At 36.1% G+C, this 18,196-nt stretch overlaps 1 pseudogene; it reads left to right on the forward strand.

Annotated features, from left to right (window-relative positions):
* Window positions 1-17,469: 17,469 nt before the first annotated feature.
* LOC102761666 lies at window positions 17,470-17,964 on the forward strand (annotated as a pseudogene).
* The last annotated feature ends 232 nt before the right edge of the window (window positions 17,965-18,196 follow it).

Genomic DNA, 18,196 nt, shown 5'->3' on the forward strand with positions numbered 1-18,196 from the left:
AATATATTTTATTGATTTTTTACAGAGAGAAAGGGAGAGAGATAGAGAGCTAGAAACATCGATGAGAGAGAAACATCGATCAGCTGCCTCCTGCACATCCCCCGCCGGAGATGTGCGCGCAACCCAGGTACATGCCCTTAACCGGAATCGAACCTGGGACCCTTTAGTCCGCAGGCCGACGCTCTATCCACTGAGCCAAACCGGTTTTGGCAGGCTAAAATATTTTGATGTGCCACAGAATTTTAATAATTAGTTTATGTGTGTTATGTAATGAAAAAGGTTGAAAATCACTGCTTTAAAATATTCAATGAGAGCTCAAAAGGTGCCTGGCATTGAGCTTGGTGCAGGTGATATAAGGGTGGACTAGAGTTCAGCGGTCGCCAACCTTCAGATCTCACGGATCACTAGTGGTCCGCAGATCACTAGTTGGCGACCACTGGACTAGACAGATGGATACAAGCTAGATCTTCTAGGAGCTTATATTCTAATGGGGGAAGGGGGTGAGGAGAGCTGCTAAATAGGCCAGTGCAAACATGATTAATTGCACCTGGAAAGTTTTATTTGGAAGTATGGAGTGCTAGGAGAGGGAGGACACACTCTAAGTTTGGTGACTTTTAGATTCCTCTTTTGTTTTGAACCCAAGAATGATGTTGATGCCACAGAGCTCCCCCCCATATTTTCTTTCAAATCTCATATCGAGTACATCAGGTAATCCTGATACCTCTACCTTCCAAAGGGGTTTGAAATCTGACCTCCTCCACTACCACTCTTTCAAACCAGAACCACCTATTGGTATTTATGAAAAACTTGTCCTGTTCTCCATCTTGCCTCTATGTTCTATTATCCATGTAGAATTTAGGGTGACCCTTTGAAAGTATAGGTGTTGGCTCATGTCAGTCCTCTACTCAAAAACCACCCAATGGCTTCCCATTGTGACAACATTAACTTGACCCTAGTCCCCAAGACCTTACTTCCTGCCATATCACTTCTCTTATTTCCTTCTCTCCACCATACCCTGCCACAGCCTCTCTGGCTCTTGTGGCCTTTCTGCTGCTGTTGTTGTTTTTTCCAAGGATCATGCTACTGCCTATTCTTTGAGCCTGGACTTTCTTCTTTTAAATATGTAGAGGCTTGCTCCTCAGTTACATCAGATATTTACTTTTTGTCCTCTTTTCAGAGAGGCTATCTTTGACCATCTATTCTAAATTAGCCCCCTCTCTGAACCCTCTCATTCTCTGTCTCTTTAATCTACTTAAGTTTTTATTTTAATATGTGTGTGTACATACACATATACACACACACAAAAAACTCTACAAAGAACATGCTGTCTGCAGTTTCTCCTCTAGAATGAGAACAGCAACTTGGTTATAGTGCCAGGCACACAGAGGGAACTCAATAAATATTTGCTGAAAGAAAGCACATAGATTATGTTATGGACTGAATGTTTGTTTTCCCAAAATTTATATGTTGAAGCTCTAACCCTCAATGTGATCTGTATTTGGACATAGGGTCTTTATGGAAGTAATTAAGGTTAAAAGAAGTTATAATTCATGGCCCTAATCTGATAGGATTAGCGTCCTCATAATAAGAGACACTAGCGAGCTCATGAGCTCACTTCAGTATTGAAGAAAGGCATGAGAGCATTCCCTGAGAAGGCACAGTTGTCTGTAAGCCAGGAAGAGAGCTATCCAGAAACCGAGTCTGTCAGCACCTTGATCTTGGACTTCCCAACTTCTAGAACTGTGAGAAATAAATTTCTATTGTTTAAGTCATCCCATCTTTGGTATTTTATGGCAGCCCAAGCTGACTACCGTAAGATAAAGTGTAGGTGCAGTCTACGCTGATACAATATGCCTAATCATTTCAAGATCACTAATGCACGGAATGCTATGATGGTATGACCTTCAACCAATGAACACACTTTGCAGCACCTCCCAGAATAACTGAGGCTTGAGAGTAATCATATCTGGAACTGAGAATGGAATGAGTATTCAAGACAAACAAATGTCTTTTATAGCTTTGTTATTGTTGTTTGTTCTGACTTCATGATTGAAGCTCAGAGAAGAAAGAATACTCCAGTCACCATGGTGATAAATGCTGTTTCAAGAGAGCTCAGCTTCTAAACTCCATAAAAGTTCCCTTTTCAGCTGTGTGCCTAGAACGTAATCATGGCCCATTGATATTCCAGCAAAGTATCAGATGCTTCAGATAACAAGCTCAATTACCTACCAAAACTGTTTATACTCTTAATTTCCAAACTAGGCTGTGGGGATTTTCAACGTAGGCTGCAGGGAATAAGCATTAGAACAGCATTTATAGAGAACATTGAGTATTATGCTAAGTGAAATAAGCCAGGAAGAGAAAGACAAGTACCACACATGATCTCACTTATGTGGAATCTAACGAACAAAATAAACTGATGAACAAAACAGATCCAGAGACATAGAAGCATGGAACAAACTGAGGGATATCAGAGGGAAGGGGGCAGAAGGGGCAGGAAGAGATTAACCAGAGAATTTAAATGAATATATGCATAACCCATGGACCCAGTCAATAGTGTGGTGAAGGCCTGGAGGGTGGCGGCAGGGTGGGGTGGAGAGGGTCAATGGGGAAAAAAGGGGACATCTGTAATACTTTCAACAATAAGATAAATAAAAAAAAACATAATAAAATAACCCTAAGCTCTTGCAAATATATAATAAACAGACAGTTACTGGCACCCTCATTTACCCATAGGTCAGTTGTTCTCCTGTCCTCCTTTGCAGAGGTATCTTGAGGAAATATTGGGTGATCCACAACATGGAGGGGCTAACATGGTTACTTGGGTTAAAAATAAACTTCTTTTATTTCAATTGTGTTGTGTCTTATTGATTTTATGTCTGTTCATTAAGGGATTAAGGGTTCTATTATCCAGTTTTAACCAAACCAGCAGCCACAAAATGGAAAAGTAGTTTAAAAGAATTTTTGTAAAGAACATAATACTAATAATACAAGCATAAGCAAATAGCAAGAAATTGGCGGAATTGAAGCTTTTGCTACTATAGTAAGAATTGTTAGCCATATTGGGAGGTAACAATGCTGATGGTCTATTTAATTCAGTCTTACAAGAAGTCAGCTTCTTCCCATTGAAATAAATAAGACATGTGAAATATGGATTCATGTCCACTTTTACTAACAATGAATCTTGCCTTAAGCATATATTGTATTTTGAGATATAGGCTGATTATAATATGAAGCATTGTGGCTATCAAGAAAATAAAATGATCCATTTCATCATTAAATTATTTTAAACAATTTTATTTATATGTATGTTTTGTAATATATAATGGTATGTGTAATATATTACCTGATTAATAGATTAATAAAAGAATAAATGTTGGGGATATATATATATATCTTAAACATTTTTAACTGATAGAAAGTCCTATCAGAAAAGTTTGGAAACACTGATTTATATAACTAGGGGTAAATAATTTATTGGAACCCCAAACCCTGGTCCTGAAAGATAAGAACAAATAAAACCAACTTCTTAATCAGAGAATACCTATTCAGGGTGCCAGCACCTTTTTACATTTTTCTTTTCAGTTTTGATAATTCCACAATTTCAAGGGAAAGAAGAAGAGAAGAAACCTTTTTAGTTTACCATATTTTGCAAGGAGATTAAACTTACCCCCCAAAATGAGTTTGGTGTCTACTTAGGGGTATTGGTTACCCTGTTATTCTAGGTTTGAATTACTACAGATCATGATAGTATGACTTTATATTCACTATCTTCTTTAAATTAGTTGACTTTTTTTCTTACAATGAAATGTATCCATAGAACCTGACATTGAAGTAATATTAAAACACAATCAAACTCTTCTCACTGCTCACGCATAAGGAAGGTTTACCCTATTTCTTTTCAAGCTTTCACCAACACCTCATATTCTAAAACATAGCATATTTATCTGCACGATGAATTTATGCATTTTTTATTCTTCCCCCCAACATTGTGTAACAATTGATATCAACATATCTTTAGTAGAAGGACTATCTGTTTAGTTTTATTTTCTTAGATGAATATAACCACACCATAACATTTGGTGGATGAAGGGAGACTTTAAGGCAATCCACAGTGTGAATGAAGAAGCTGTGGCACAGAATACCAAAGGCCTTGCCTGTGCTCACACCACTGGATCCTGGAAGAGCTGAGCTTAGACTCCAAATCTTTGACTCATTCTGAGTATTTGCACTGTGATATGCTACCTCAGAGTGAGCTTGGAGAGAATGTTATTTTTCTTTGAAAGTTGTAGCTAGAGAAAGTAGGACACCTTTGGCTATGCCTCATGTATCCATACAAATATGTCAGGCAGCCCAGAATATTTGAATTTCACAAAGAATCCTACCCCAAAGGGTGCCCATGAAGGAAAAGGGATCATTGTCTCTAGAGATTTGTTTATTCTGAAATTAATAAAAGGTGAAAGGAAACCTTATAGGTTATTTTATTTTTCTCCTTGGGGTGTGTGCATGTGCCTCAGAATTGAACTTACCACTATGCCACTCCTGGCTATCATTTTCCCAATTAAAATGTTAACCTTCACAAAAAAATTATTTTTGTGATATGGTCCTATTGGAAAAAAAAAGAGTATCAGTAAGAGGCAGGCAGAGGGCTTTAAACTACTTGGTAGGGATTACTGGTTACTACTTAGCAATAATATCTAATAGTTTGGCAGAACATTTTCAAGGAAAGTGATGGAAATCTAATTTTCTGTGGTACATAAAATAGGACCAAATAAAATAGTGAAGACTGTATTGTGAAGATAATCTGGTTGCCCAGATGGCCTTTCCTTAGTTACAGCTTTTATGGTTCTTGAAATGTGTGTGTTCTTTATTCTTTTATGAGAAAATAAAGATTTTCTTTTTCTCAGGGGCATGAAGTTACCCTGCAGTTTAGTTGTTGAAATGCACTGAATATTTTTTCTTTGTTACTTCTAAGACACTATTTTTTTTTTCCGGAATGCACTTAGTTTCTGTGTTTTCTCCCTACATTTGAATTTCTGGCTCTAGATTCCAGATTTTGAACTTGTTAGTTTCATTTTTCCTGATATTCCTGCTAAACTAGTTAATATGGCATGGATTTAAGGAAAAATTGCAACAATTTGATTATAATCTTATCTTTCTAACTTTGATGTTTCACCTGCCCTGAACTTTAAAAGCTGCAGTAGGGTAGAATATTTCTGAAAGGAATTTGGAGATTTATCTGTAGTCCCCAAAGATGGGACTTGTAAGTTCTATAACCAAATTCAGTCCAAAGTTTTATTTGTTAATAACAAAGTCTCCGAATTGGTGAGGTTCACATTTTTACAGTACCGTGCCCTCTGGGTTTTACTACAAAAGAAAACATTGCATGGTAAAAGCCATCTTTGTAATGTCTGTCCGGATGGATATTGCACAAGTGGCACCATCTATTTTCCTTCCATAAAAGAAGACAAGTGCTTGATTACAAGAATTCTGTCCATTTCTCTTTCTCAGTATGCAGTGCTTAATAAAATTATTTTATGATTGTAATGCGCTCATTTTCCACAGATATCATGCTTTGTGAGTAGAAACTGTACAACCTGGGATTTATTACAGGGGCTGTCTTGAATTCTGAAACCATGATTTCAGATTACCAACCTGAGAGAGGACATTTCACCTTGGGAAAATATTCCTAGTCTGAAGAGATGGCACCCATAAATATTACTAAATTATAGGAAATTAAAATCTTATTTTTCATCTCCCATGAACTCCATTGTTGTTTTGCAATAGAACTGATTGCTAAAAGTACAGAATATCCATTTCCTTTCAGGGTTTCTGTGCCTTGACCTTTTAAGATACCTTGTGCTTTTATATCTTTCTAGTCTCTCTCTGTATTCATTGTTTAAAATGATACATTCTCTGTATTTTAAAAAAGCTTTGTCATCATGTCAAAATGTGGCACTCATTGCACCTAGAATTAACCTGTAATTCTTAGCAATGACAACTAGGCCCTGTAGGACTTGACTCTGCCTACCCTTTTCATCTCTTCTACAAATTCTCCCCTGGGCCACTACGCTCTGTGACGTTAGATGATTTTTCGTGTTTTGAAGACAGCACACTCATTCCTGACCTTGTACCTGTGAACTTGTAATTCCCTCACTCTGGAATTTTCCTAGTCCATATTTTCAAATGAGTGGCTTCTTCCCAATATGTCTTTCTTCATCAGCCATCTAGTGCTGCCACCTACTCCTCTAGTCCTCCATCACTTAAACCTGTTTTTTCCTTCGTAGCACTTGTCACATTCAGAAATGATATTATTTAGTTACATATTTATGTCATGATCTCCATTGGGATGCATTTGCTATGAAATTAGGGACCCGTCTGTATTATTCACACCTGTATAACCATGATTTAGCACATAGAGTAGGTGGTCAGTAAATATTTATTTTTAAGTTAAAAAATGGAGGCAGCGATAGTATAATCAGAGTTAAAAGTCTAGGATTGAGATCAGTGATTAAATCCTGGCCTCTTGCCATTTAACCTTTCTCAAGTTCTTTGGTTGCTTTAATCACAACATGGTGATAAAACTATCAATTAAGGTTTTTGTGGCTGTTAGTTGAGGTGATTTGTGCAGAGTGCCTAGCGTGCCTAGCACATGGCAATTGTTCACTGGTGGTTGTGATAGTTTTCCTTTAAGACTGGAAAGGAACAGGTTGGGCTGGAGGCCAAGTACACTCTGAATCCTGGGGTTATGCCAGGGGTCAAAAGCTAGGAAGCAAATTCTTTGATCAAGTTCAAAAGCACAGGCATTCCAAGTTCAGAATTTGGGTAGAGCAGGTGAGGACAAGTAGCAAGGAAGAAACAAAGGTAGAAGGATTAAGACAGTTGCTGTCAATGGATCAGAGTGTCCTGAGCAATGCTAGAAACTGATTGTTTTCATAGGTGAAACTTATATTACTTTGTTGGCAATTTAATATTTTTAGATATTATATGGATCTCATTCTAGAGTAGAAACTGTACAACCTGGGATTTATTCAAGGTTGTACAGTTTGTTGTTTTGCAATAGAACTGATTGCTAAAAAAGAGAGCCCAGTTTTATTATTTTGTAAACTGTTCTCTTTAATATGTATTATCCTTCCAATTTCATCTATAAACTTGAAGGCCAAATAAACCTAATTTGGTCACTTGATGATAGTTGGTCCTAAGTTAAAAAATAAACAAGTAAATGAAGGGAGAGTGTAGTAGTCATACAAAAAAAGAGTAAAACTTTATTAGAATTCCTTATAAATATTTATGACTTTGTTTTGCCTTGTTGGAAGTACATATGGGTAGAGGGGTCAGGATGAAATAAGGTTTCTTCAGTGCTTGGGCCTCTGAAGGTTTTAATTCAATCCCCTCTGGACATGTTTTAAAAAACAGGATTGAAGATTTTAGATCTCACATCTAAAATGTGAGATCCAGGTGCCAGGTCCAAATTTTCAGCCTCAAACCCTAAATAACTTTTCCTTAAAACAGAATCAAACAACTAAAAGCCAAACAAAAGCCACACAACCAAATCTTTTCTGAAAGTATGTGTGTGGAGGTTATTTTGAGTTTTAAATTTCTGAAAAATCTCTAAAGTAGAGGAAATTTGGAGAATTGAAAAAAGGGGGTATTTTAATTCCTGATGTCATTTTAGAATATTCATTATTTATATATATTTTTGTGCGCATTTTTTATAGCCTAGTAGTAGACTATTAAGCAAAGCATCTAAAGGATAATCAGTTGTTTTGGGTGTTTTTGGAGATAACAGTAGTTAAGATAAATTAGGTTATTCTGTGGTAACAAACAACTCCAAGCTCTCAGTGCCTTTTCACAGTAAAAGTTCCTTTCTCCCTCATGTAGAAACCCAATGGTTTTGGGTGGTCTTCATGGCAGTTGCCCTCCATGAGGTGCATTGACAGTCCAGGCTCTTTTGATTGTGTGGCTCTGCAGTCTCCTTTCAAGACCTCCCTGATTGTTGTAGTGCATAAAGGGAAACCATATGGGCCTTTCCCTTCTCAGCATTAAGAAGTGATACTCATTTTTCCCACTTACATTTCATTGGCAAGAATTATTCACATGGTCCCACCTTACTGCAAGTGCATTGGTAAGAAAGGTTTTCCATATGCCCTGGAAAAAATGAGGCACCTGATATTAGTGTGGGCTACTATGTATATTATTCCCTGAAGTTGGATTTTTTTTTTTAAGGAAAGATTTGTCTCAGAGCTTAAAATTATTCCAAATGGGGCCTTGACATGTGCATAGGTTTATAACTGGTAAAATTGGATTATTGGCTACTCAAGGATAATTGGTGATTCAAGGATTACTCAAGGATTACACTAAAAAATCCATTCTATGGCAGATGTGACATGGCCAAGTATATTTTCATAATGCCTTTTTATTTATGTTCTTTAGATTCCTTTAGGAAATTGATTCTGTGTTTGCTATTTTGTCTAACCTGCCATTTTTGCAGTGGCTCTGAAGAGGATACGGGATTTAGGCCATTCCAGTGTGCTGTGGTGGACTTGAAATAGTACCCTGAACTCAGAATAGAGTATGTCAAGAAACTCCCAATTGGATTAAACCTTCTGAAATTAGTGATATTTAATGATTTTTAAACTTAAAAAAGTAGCAATAGCTACTTTTATATGGTTCAACCTTATAATTAATAAGTAGGATATTGACATTTCCCTTATTTTGCCTATTTTTCTGGTATAGCCCTAATTTAGGTATTCTAATAGAATCTTTTTTCTTTATTGATTAAAGTATTACATATGTGTTCTTATCCCTCCCACTGCCCCCCCATTCCCCTCGTGCCCTCACCCCCCTACTGTCTTTGTCCATTGGTTATGCTTATAAGAATGCATACAAGTCCTTTAATTGATCTCTCCCTCTTCCCCCCACCCTCCCCTGCCTTCCCTCAGAGGTTTGATAGTCGGATTGATGATTCTCTGTCTCTGGATCTGTTTTTGTTCATCAGTTTATGTTGTTCATTATATTCCAAAAATGAGTGAGATCATGTGATCTTTATCTTTCTTTCACTTAGCATAATGCTCTCCAGGTCCATCCTTGCTGTTGCAAATGGTAGGAGTGTCTTCATTTTTATAGCAGCGTAGTATTCCATTGTGTAGATGTACCACAGTTTTCTAATCCACTCATCTGCTGATGGGCACTTAGGCTGTTTCCACATCTTAGCTATTGTAAATTGCACTGCTATGAACATAGGGGTGCATATATTCTTTCTGATGAGTGTTTTAGGTTTCTTAGGATATATTCTTAAAAGTGGGATCACTGGGTTAAATGGGAGTTCCATTTTTAATTTCTTGAGGAAACTCCATACTGTCTTCCACAGTGGCTGCAGCCAGTCTGCATGGACACAGACCTTGGCTGGAGATTGTGGCTAGAGATCCTGGCAAGACTGCTGATCAACTGAACGCTTTCTCCGTGTCGTTCCTTCTTCACCGACTCTGTCCACACCTTTAGGGACCCCTGGACCTGCTGGGATCGGACCCCAGCATCATGCAGTGGGCTTTCTTGTTGTTTTGTTGATTTTTTTTTTTTTTCTGTGCAGAAGCTTTTTATTTTGATGTAGTCCCATTTGTTTATTTTCTCTTTAGTTTCCACTGCCCTAGGAGCTGTGTCAGTTAAGATATTGCTTCGGCATATGTCTGAGATTTTCCTGCCTGTGGATTCCTCTAAGATTTTTATGGTTTCCCGTCTTATGTTTAAGTCCTTAATCCATTTTGAGTTTATTTTTGGGTATGGTATAAGTTAGTGGCGTAGTTTCATTTTTTTGCATGAATATGTCCAATTTTCCTAACACCATTTATTGAAGAAACTGTCTTGACTCCATTGTATGCTCTTGCCTTGTTTGTCAAATATTAATTGAGCATAGTGGTTTGGGTTGATTACTGGGTTCTCTATTCTATTCCATTTGTCTATATATCTATTCTTGTGCAAGTATCAGGCAGTTTTGAGAATAGTGGCTTTGTAATATGGCTTTGTAATATAAAAAGATATCTGGTATTGAGATCCCTCCTCCTTGGTTCTTTTTTCTTAGGATTGCTGCAGCTATTTGGGTCTTTTTTTATTCCAGATGAATTTTTGGAGAGTTCGTTCTAGGTCTGTGAAATATGCCATTGGTATTTTAATGGGGATTGCATTGAATCTATAGATTGCTTTGGGTAGTATGGACAGTTTAATGATGTTGATTCTACCAACCCATCAATATGGTATGTTCTTCCATCTGTTTATGTCTTCCTCTATTTATTTTTTCAGAGTCCTATAGTTTTCTAAGTACAGGTCTTTTACCTCCTTATATAAGTTTATTCCTAGGTATCTTAATTTTTTGGTGCAATGGTAATAGGATTGTTTTTTAATCTCTCTTTCTGTAAATTCACTATTAGTACATAAAAATGCCATAGATTTCTGGGCGTTAATTTTGTATCCTGCTACATTGCTGAATTAATTTATTAAGTCTAATAATTTTTGATGGAGTCATTAGGGTTTTCTATGTACAGTATCATGTCATCTGTGAATAATGACAGTTTTACTTCTTTTTCAATTTGGATACCTTTTATTTCTTCTTCTTGTCTAATCTCTATGGCTAGCATTTCCAGTACTATGTCGAACAGAAGCGGTGAAAGTGGGCATCCCTGTCTTGTTCCTGTTCTTAAGTGAAATGATTTTAGTTTTTGCCCATTGAGCATGATGTTGGCTGTAGGTTTGACATATAAGGATTTTATTATCATGGCTTTACAGGGAAGTTTTACCAAACATTCAAAGAAGCACTAAAACCTATCCTCCTCAGACTATTCCCTTCCAGGATGCAAGGATGGTACAATATCTGCAAATCAATAAATGTGACACATCACATAAGCAAATTGAAAGATAAAAATTACATAGTCATATCAATTGATGTAGAAAAAGCACTTGACAAAATCCAATACCCTTTCTTGATAAAAACCTTCAGCAAAGTGGGAATAGAGGAATAATACCTCTAATAGAATCTTTGAGTTCCTCTCAAGTAAGGAATTTGGTACATAGAAGTTTAAGTTGTAAACATCATTGTTTTTTACACAGTGTCTTCAACCAGTATCATGTGATTCACATAATGACAAATGGTTAATTTTAGTGAATTATTTAACAAGTTAATTATCCACAATTTCCTCAGAGCTTGTGGTTTTTCCTTAGGTCAAGTAGTATTTGCACATTTCTTGCACGGCTTATAGTGATGAAAGATACTTGCATTCATTCTTTAGTCCAACTCAAATTTCATTGTTTTATAATAATGGAAGTATAAACTATTATCTAAATTCTTTTTGTTATTTTTTGTTGTTTTTATTGCAACATCCCTGGAAAATGACCAACTGTGTAACCTTTCCTCCCCAATTTACCTCTTTTCTAATTATGATTATAAATACCATTTATTGAACACATGTGTTGTTCCTAACATTATGCTAAATCCTTTACTTATATAACTTAATCCTCACAAAAAACTGTAATAGGGAAACAACATAATTATGCCTGTTTATGTATGAGGAAATGGAACTGAACTGAAATTACTTAAGTCCATGTTTCTGGTAGGTGGCAAAATCAGTACTGGAATCCGATTTTGTGTCTTATAGTCACCAAGTTGATGACCTTACCCTGTTACCCTTGCTCCCTTTCTCTTCAGTTTCTTTGTAAAAGCAATATGGCTCTTAAAAAATATACTCATGTAAAATCACCCTTGTGTCTAAGTACCATTTCTATTTTAATTTAAGTGAAATTTTAGTAGACTGATTTTGCAAACCGAAACTACCATAGGACTTAGAAGGTCTGCATATAAGGAATTTTAAATGGAAAACTGAGTTATTGGTTCTAATATAACTACCTGGATTTTTGTGTAATAACAATAGGCTAAGAAGTACTTAAAATACTTAACCTTTCTTAAATCTAGGTGTTGTGAAACAAGTGTCTGTTCTATTATTTTCATAATTAAGAACATAGAAAATAAACAAAACAGTCCAAAAGATAAGCTCTTTGAGGACATATACCATACAGTATGTCTCAGGGTCTTGAATATGACAAACCCTCAGTAAGTTTTTGATGTGTAAATAGAGCAGTGGCTTCGAAATGAATCGCAATGCATCATTTGGTTCTAAAGCCTCTTTGGGTGAATTCTCATATTCTCAGAGTACTTATTTGCTTTCCAGTGTAAATATTTAAACTTTTTAGGTGGCGTAGTTTTAAAAGCAAGGAGTATTTGCCTCTTAAGCTTTATATAATTTTGGCTTCAGATCATAAAACCAGGAAATATTTCTTATTTGTAAGCTATCTTTATTAAGATAACATGTTAGGCATATTTTCTAAAAGGCTCATAGATTCTTTAAGCTTTCAGAGAGAATGTGGTTCATAGCTATTTTACACAAATAGTCCTTATAAATGTGATTTTAATTGCACTATGGCAAAGAGAAAATAATAAAGGAAACAATGAATGTCAGATTTTCCATATTTGCTTTTTTATAAAAATCAATTTATAGATGGATATAATGTAATGTGGTACTATCAAAATCTTTGTGGTTAAATTTACTTTTAATCATTTTTTGCTTTATTATCTTTGGCAGCTAGAAAATCTTTGTTTAATCTTTGTGAAAAGAAATTAAACTTTCAACCTCAGACACTAAAAATCTGCTAAGGTATACAGTTAATAAGCTTAAGTATAAAATTAATCAATCAACACTAGCAAATTCACAGTTAGAAAACTATGCTGATAATTATATAATACATTATGTTCCTACTTTGATGTACTCTGGTAATTTTGCAGTAATAATGATTCATTATATTTTTGATAACCTGTAATTCTTATTGCAAATATTTCAATTTGCACTCTCTATGTGCTTTTGATTTTAAGACAGAATTTTCAAATGATATGCAAACTTGAGTTTGATATGCAAATACAAAAATTATGGTATCTTCCAAAATGAACAGATTCATCCTCTTCCCCAAATATAATAATCTGGAGTGAAATTGGCTGGGTTCCAGTTCTAGCACCATCATTTACTAGCTGTAAGCATTTGAGTAATTATTTAACCTGTCTAAACCTTAGTTTTCTTCCCTATAAAATGGGGTTAATTAAAGCTTTTACCCCATAAGATCCTTGGGAACATTAATGACATGATCTATGTTAACGTATTTTGTGCTAACACAGTAACTGGCACATGAGAGGTGCTTAATAAATCTCAGCTATTATTTTTATTAACATGACAGCAAGTTTTGAGGAGTAAGGGATAATCTGTTTTCTTTGAAGTCTATTTATCCTAATAAAAAGCCTATGGCCGTGATGCCATTGCTTTCAAGACCAAAGGAGCAGTGGCTCTCACCGTGGGTGGGGCATGAGCTACTAGTGGTGGAAAGCTACTAGAGGTGGAGGGTGGGGCATGAGCTAGTGGCAATGGGTGGGGCGGCCAGCTGAGGCAAGCTGAAGCAAGCTGCTTGCGCACAATTTCGTGCATGCTGGGCCTCTAGTTTAGACATAAATATGTCCATGTTGATAATGTAGGACCTGATAAAACAAATAGTAAATACAATAATGGTGTCCTAACAATTATGGTTTATTGGTAATATTTCTAACAGTAATATAAAGGACTGCTTGTAATAGTGAAGATCCCCATGAAGAAATCATATTTGTAACAATAATCATAATGGATTAATAGCATACTTAAAGTTGTGATGACTATTTAAAAACTGAGTTAGAAAATATTGACATTGTTTATGTGTGAATATAGATTGTTTATGACAGTATGTAATTGTGAATGTGTGAAAGTTGTGAAACTTACATTGCCTAAGAAAGAGGAAGAACTGAATGTATGGAAAGCAACCCTCAACCAGAAAAATGTATATGCCTGGGAATAAAAAGACATCTTCCTAAAGTAAATACACTGAAATCACATGATAATAAATCAAAAGATGGTAGGACATTCTACCAGGACTCAATATTCAGTTGCTATTCCATATCACTCAGAGTGGTGGACTATTAACGTTTGACAGAGAGTCTACTGAAGTAACATGGAGATGATTTGCATGCAAGGCAAGAGGAATGCTTTTGCCATGCCACTGGATTTTACATAAACTGAAACTACACAAATACTACAACTCTACTGTGACTTTTATTTGTTAACTGAAGTAAAAAGGACTCTTCATGTTTCTTCTCCTTTCGGAGATCTTTTAGATTCCATTAGACCTAACTATGTTACATTAATTATGAACTGACCACATATAAACGAAAATGAAGTGACTGACCACATATAAACGAAAATGAAATGAATTGACCACATATAAACGAAAATTGAGAGGTTTTTATAGGGGTGAGATTTTGAAATTCTTAAAGGGTAAAGGACAAAAAGTCAGAGTTTTATCATCAAAGGTAACCTATTCCAAACTCTTTTCCCTGAAAAATTAATTTGTTATGAAGTGTATCATTTACTTTATATGGCCACAATTATATTGAAACTACTCTGTTTTAAATTAATTTAATTAGTTAAAATTGATGGAAGACCCCATAAGTGCAGTGAATAGGTACGGAATGGCAGGATGAATAGGTACAGAATGGCAGGATAAATCAGGCACAGATCTTGCTCTCAGAAAGTTCACGGTCAAGCAAGAAGGTTGCCCTGGCTGGTGTGGCTCGGTTGGGCATCATTCAAATGCACTCAGAAATTGCTGGTTTGATTCCTGGTCAGGGCACATACTTGATTTGCCAACTTAGTCCCCAGTGGGGGGCCGCGGAGGAGGCAGCCGATTTCTCTCTCTCTCTCTCTCTCTCTCTCTCTCTCTCTCTCTCTCTCCCCCCCCTCATCCATAAAACCATATTTTTTTTTAAAAAAGAAGGAAATTAAAGAGTATAAGATTATGTGTATATTTGAGGGCCTAGGTTCGCTATCTGGCACCTCCTCCTAAAAAAAAAAAGTATAACATTAGGCAGGAAGAGATTAGGCTATAAGAGATGTACTATGAAGTCCATTAAGCTGTAAATAGGCAAAATTACACTTAAGTGCTAGCTCTTCTGATAAGGTTTAGGATAATGATCTTTGGGCTATTTACAGAGATAATATAAACTCATACACTTAAGCTTTTCTTACTATTTTGCTGTGGCAATCATCCATCCATCCATCCATCCATCCATCCATATATCAAACATTTATAGAATGTCACCTCTGCCAGGCACTGAGCCTATAAAAATGAATGAACCTTTTATGGAATTCACAATATGGTAAGGGAGACATCACATTTTATTGTAGTTTAGTTACTTGTCTCAATGCTAGGACTGAAATCTGTGCCAGGTGTATGGAATACATGGGTTGGAAATTTAGGATACAAGCATAAGAAATAATAACTTTGGCTTAAAAATTAGCAATTTAGAAATGCAGAGTTTTAGATCTTTGGGGTCAGGAACCTGATGTCCTACCTTTTGCACATGAAGAAAGGTTCAGAGGAGATAAATGATTTGCTCAAGGTCACATGGCTTATTGGCACCTGAACTAAGAGTTGGACCCTTTCCTGGTTCTTTCAGCTCCACTTGGCTTCTCATCTGATCAAGCCCACTGCCTCAGGAGGGTTAATGGTTAATGTAAATGCTTTATGTTGACCCTGAGCCAAAGATGGCATGCACAGATTGCTGTTTAAAAAGGAAATAAATTAGTGATATGAGCAGCTTAATGGCAGGTACCAGATTAGAATTAGATTTACTCTGCAAAGACAAATAGATGAATGAATGCAGCTTTATGAAGATATCACCTTACAAATTAGGGAGTCTTTGACATTCTGCACGACTCTGATGTGAATGCAGAGAGACATTTTATAGACAATTAAAACATTTAAAAGGTGAGGGCAGATTCATAAAAGCCGCAAGGAAAATATCCATTCCCAAGTACTGGGGAATCTAACTGGAATCTGAGTCCTTTGCAATCTGGTATTCCCTGTGATAATGATGAAGTAGGCTTTCAATAAATTAAGGATCCTTTTCGGCCACTTTTTTTTTTTTTTTGGCTAGACAGGAATGTGTAGGCCAATGTTCAACAGCTGCTATTGAAATAATATTTGGATTCTAGGATAGTCTGCTGTAGTAGAACATTCTAGAAGCATGACATCTACTCTGCCATCGACTAGTTATTGATTGAAGACAAGTTACTTAACCTTTCTGAGCCTCAGTTTCCTCATTGATACAATGAAATATGGAATATGAAACTACTTAGGATTTTTTCCAGCTTTAAAATAGATAATACTTGCCTATTTGGAAAGTACAACCACAGTGGTTAGCTGAGCTTTGCGTTCCACCTAATATGCACTGGTAAATAAAGTTGCTGATAACTAGGAATAGAAAGAAAAATGATAGCTCACTCATTTTAATGCGAATGCTGAAAGCATATGTAATGGCTTATTATTAAACTATTCCACTAGAGGAGAAATTGGAAATATCACAATAAAAATTTTCAATTTTCCATTTCAGTAACTTTATTGAGTTGCCAAGGCATATAACAACAGCCAAAGTTGATACATTAAATGTGGATGTTTAAGAACGAAGTTAATATGTGATATTATTGTTTCTCATTTTAGTTCCTTTCTGCCAACCTTCTCCACAGTTAAATAAATCTTCTTCCTTACTTACTGCCAAGAAGTGTCTTACTATTTTTGATAGTTTAAATATTTTTTCGCCCAATTCTTTATTCTTATGTAAAGGTAGTAAATCACTATAGATTTCTATTTCTTCACTGCCAAGTGTAATACAATGTCACTATTCCCTTGGTTTCCACTGAGTCTGTCTTCTGGTTTCTATTTTCAGTTTATGATCCTTGTATCTATATTTGGTAAAAGTCTGCTTATATTTTTCAAATACGATGTAAGGCAATCTTTTAACAAAATATTTCTGAGTGGAACCAAAAACAATCTGAATTATTATAATTTTGGATATATGCTTTCTGAGAAGGCAATGTAGTGCTTTATTAAAGGACTGAGCTGCTATTTGGTTTCAAATAGTTACATTTTTATGTATTCTATATTTCATAATATTCTCATCCTTTTCTTTGGTACTTGTGTTACAGTAGAAGCTGTCTGCCTCCTAGTTCAGATTCCCTTTTTGGGTTTCCTGCCAGAATAGATAAAGTTTCCTCTTCTGGCCTCCAGCCCTCTTGTTTGTATCAGCTGTGGGTCTTCATCCTGGCCACTAGGGGACTCTGGTTTTGATTCTAAAGATCAGGCAATTAATTAGCATGAGCAATAATGTTAAGTTAAACAAACAGTCATATTATACTATGTTATAACAATTATACCTTAAAAATTCAGAGTAAAGTGAGTCAGCTGTGGAGGGCATAGGAGTGTTCTCCTTGTGAAGATTGCCTGGCTCTGGCACCCTGGCCAGCGGGCCTTGGGATGAGGCATCTTTGCTGGTGAATTCCGCTTCAGCCTTTCTGGTGTGGCTGCCAGGCGGGTTGCTCTGCTGTGCTCCATCACCTTCTCCTAAAGATGCATCCTGACTTATCTCTACACTTGAACACTGAAGAATGCAATGTCTTGATGAACACTTAAGGAATTTCACAAAAATCACAACATTCTGAAATTTTTTGGAGATGAGAAAATGCTTGAAGAATGAGTACATGGAAAAGAGGACCAAGACCAGGGAGCTTGGTAATGCGATGTGAAAGAGACTTTCCAATCCTACAGAGGAATCTGAAGCATAAATCATATTATCACTGGATGCCTTGGCTGAGAGAAGATCTGAAGACTCTTGGTTGATAAAACCAAAATAATCCTATCTCATTTGGTCTCCTGAATCTTTTGAATAGCAAGTGACCCAGGAGAAATTTAGGCATGGAGAAATACAGAAACCCTGGATTCAGAATATTTGTTGGGCAGAACCTTTAGTACTCTGATTCCTTTACCAACACACCTAACTTTTAATATGTTTCTTTCCTTTGCCTACAACAAGCTAACATTTGAGTGATTTATCTCCCTCGATATAATAATTGACTTAAAAAATTTCTGAGTAGATGAGTGTGATCCACAAGAAGACATGCTCAGTTAACTCTAAGGATAATCATGGAAGACCTGAGTGTTTTGCTAGTGTTTGGGTCAAGTTCAGCTATATTGGCAACACTGTTCAGAGAAGCATTGTTTTCTAGAGGGCCTCAATGGTAGCTGG

Source organism: Myotis davidii, unplaced genomic scaffold (assembly GCF_000327345.1).
Source record: "Myotis davidii unplaced genomic scaffold, ASM32734v1 scaffold655, whole genome shotgun sequence".
NCBI lineage: Eukaryota > Metazoa > Chordata > Mammalia > Chiroptera > Vespertilionidae > Myotis > Myotis davidii.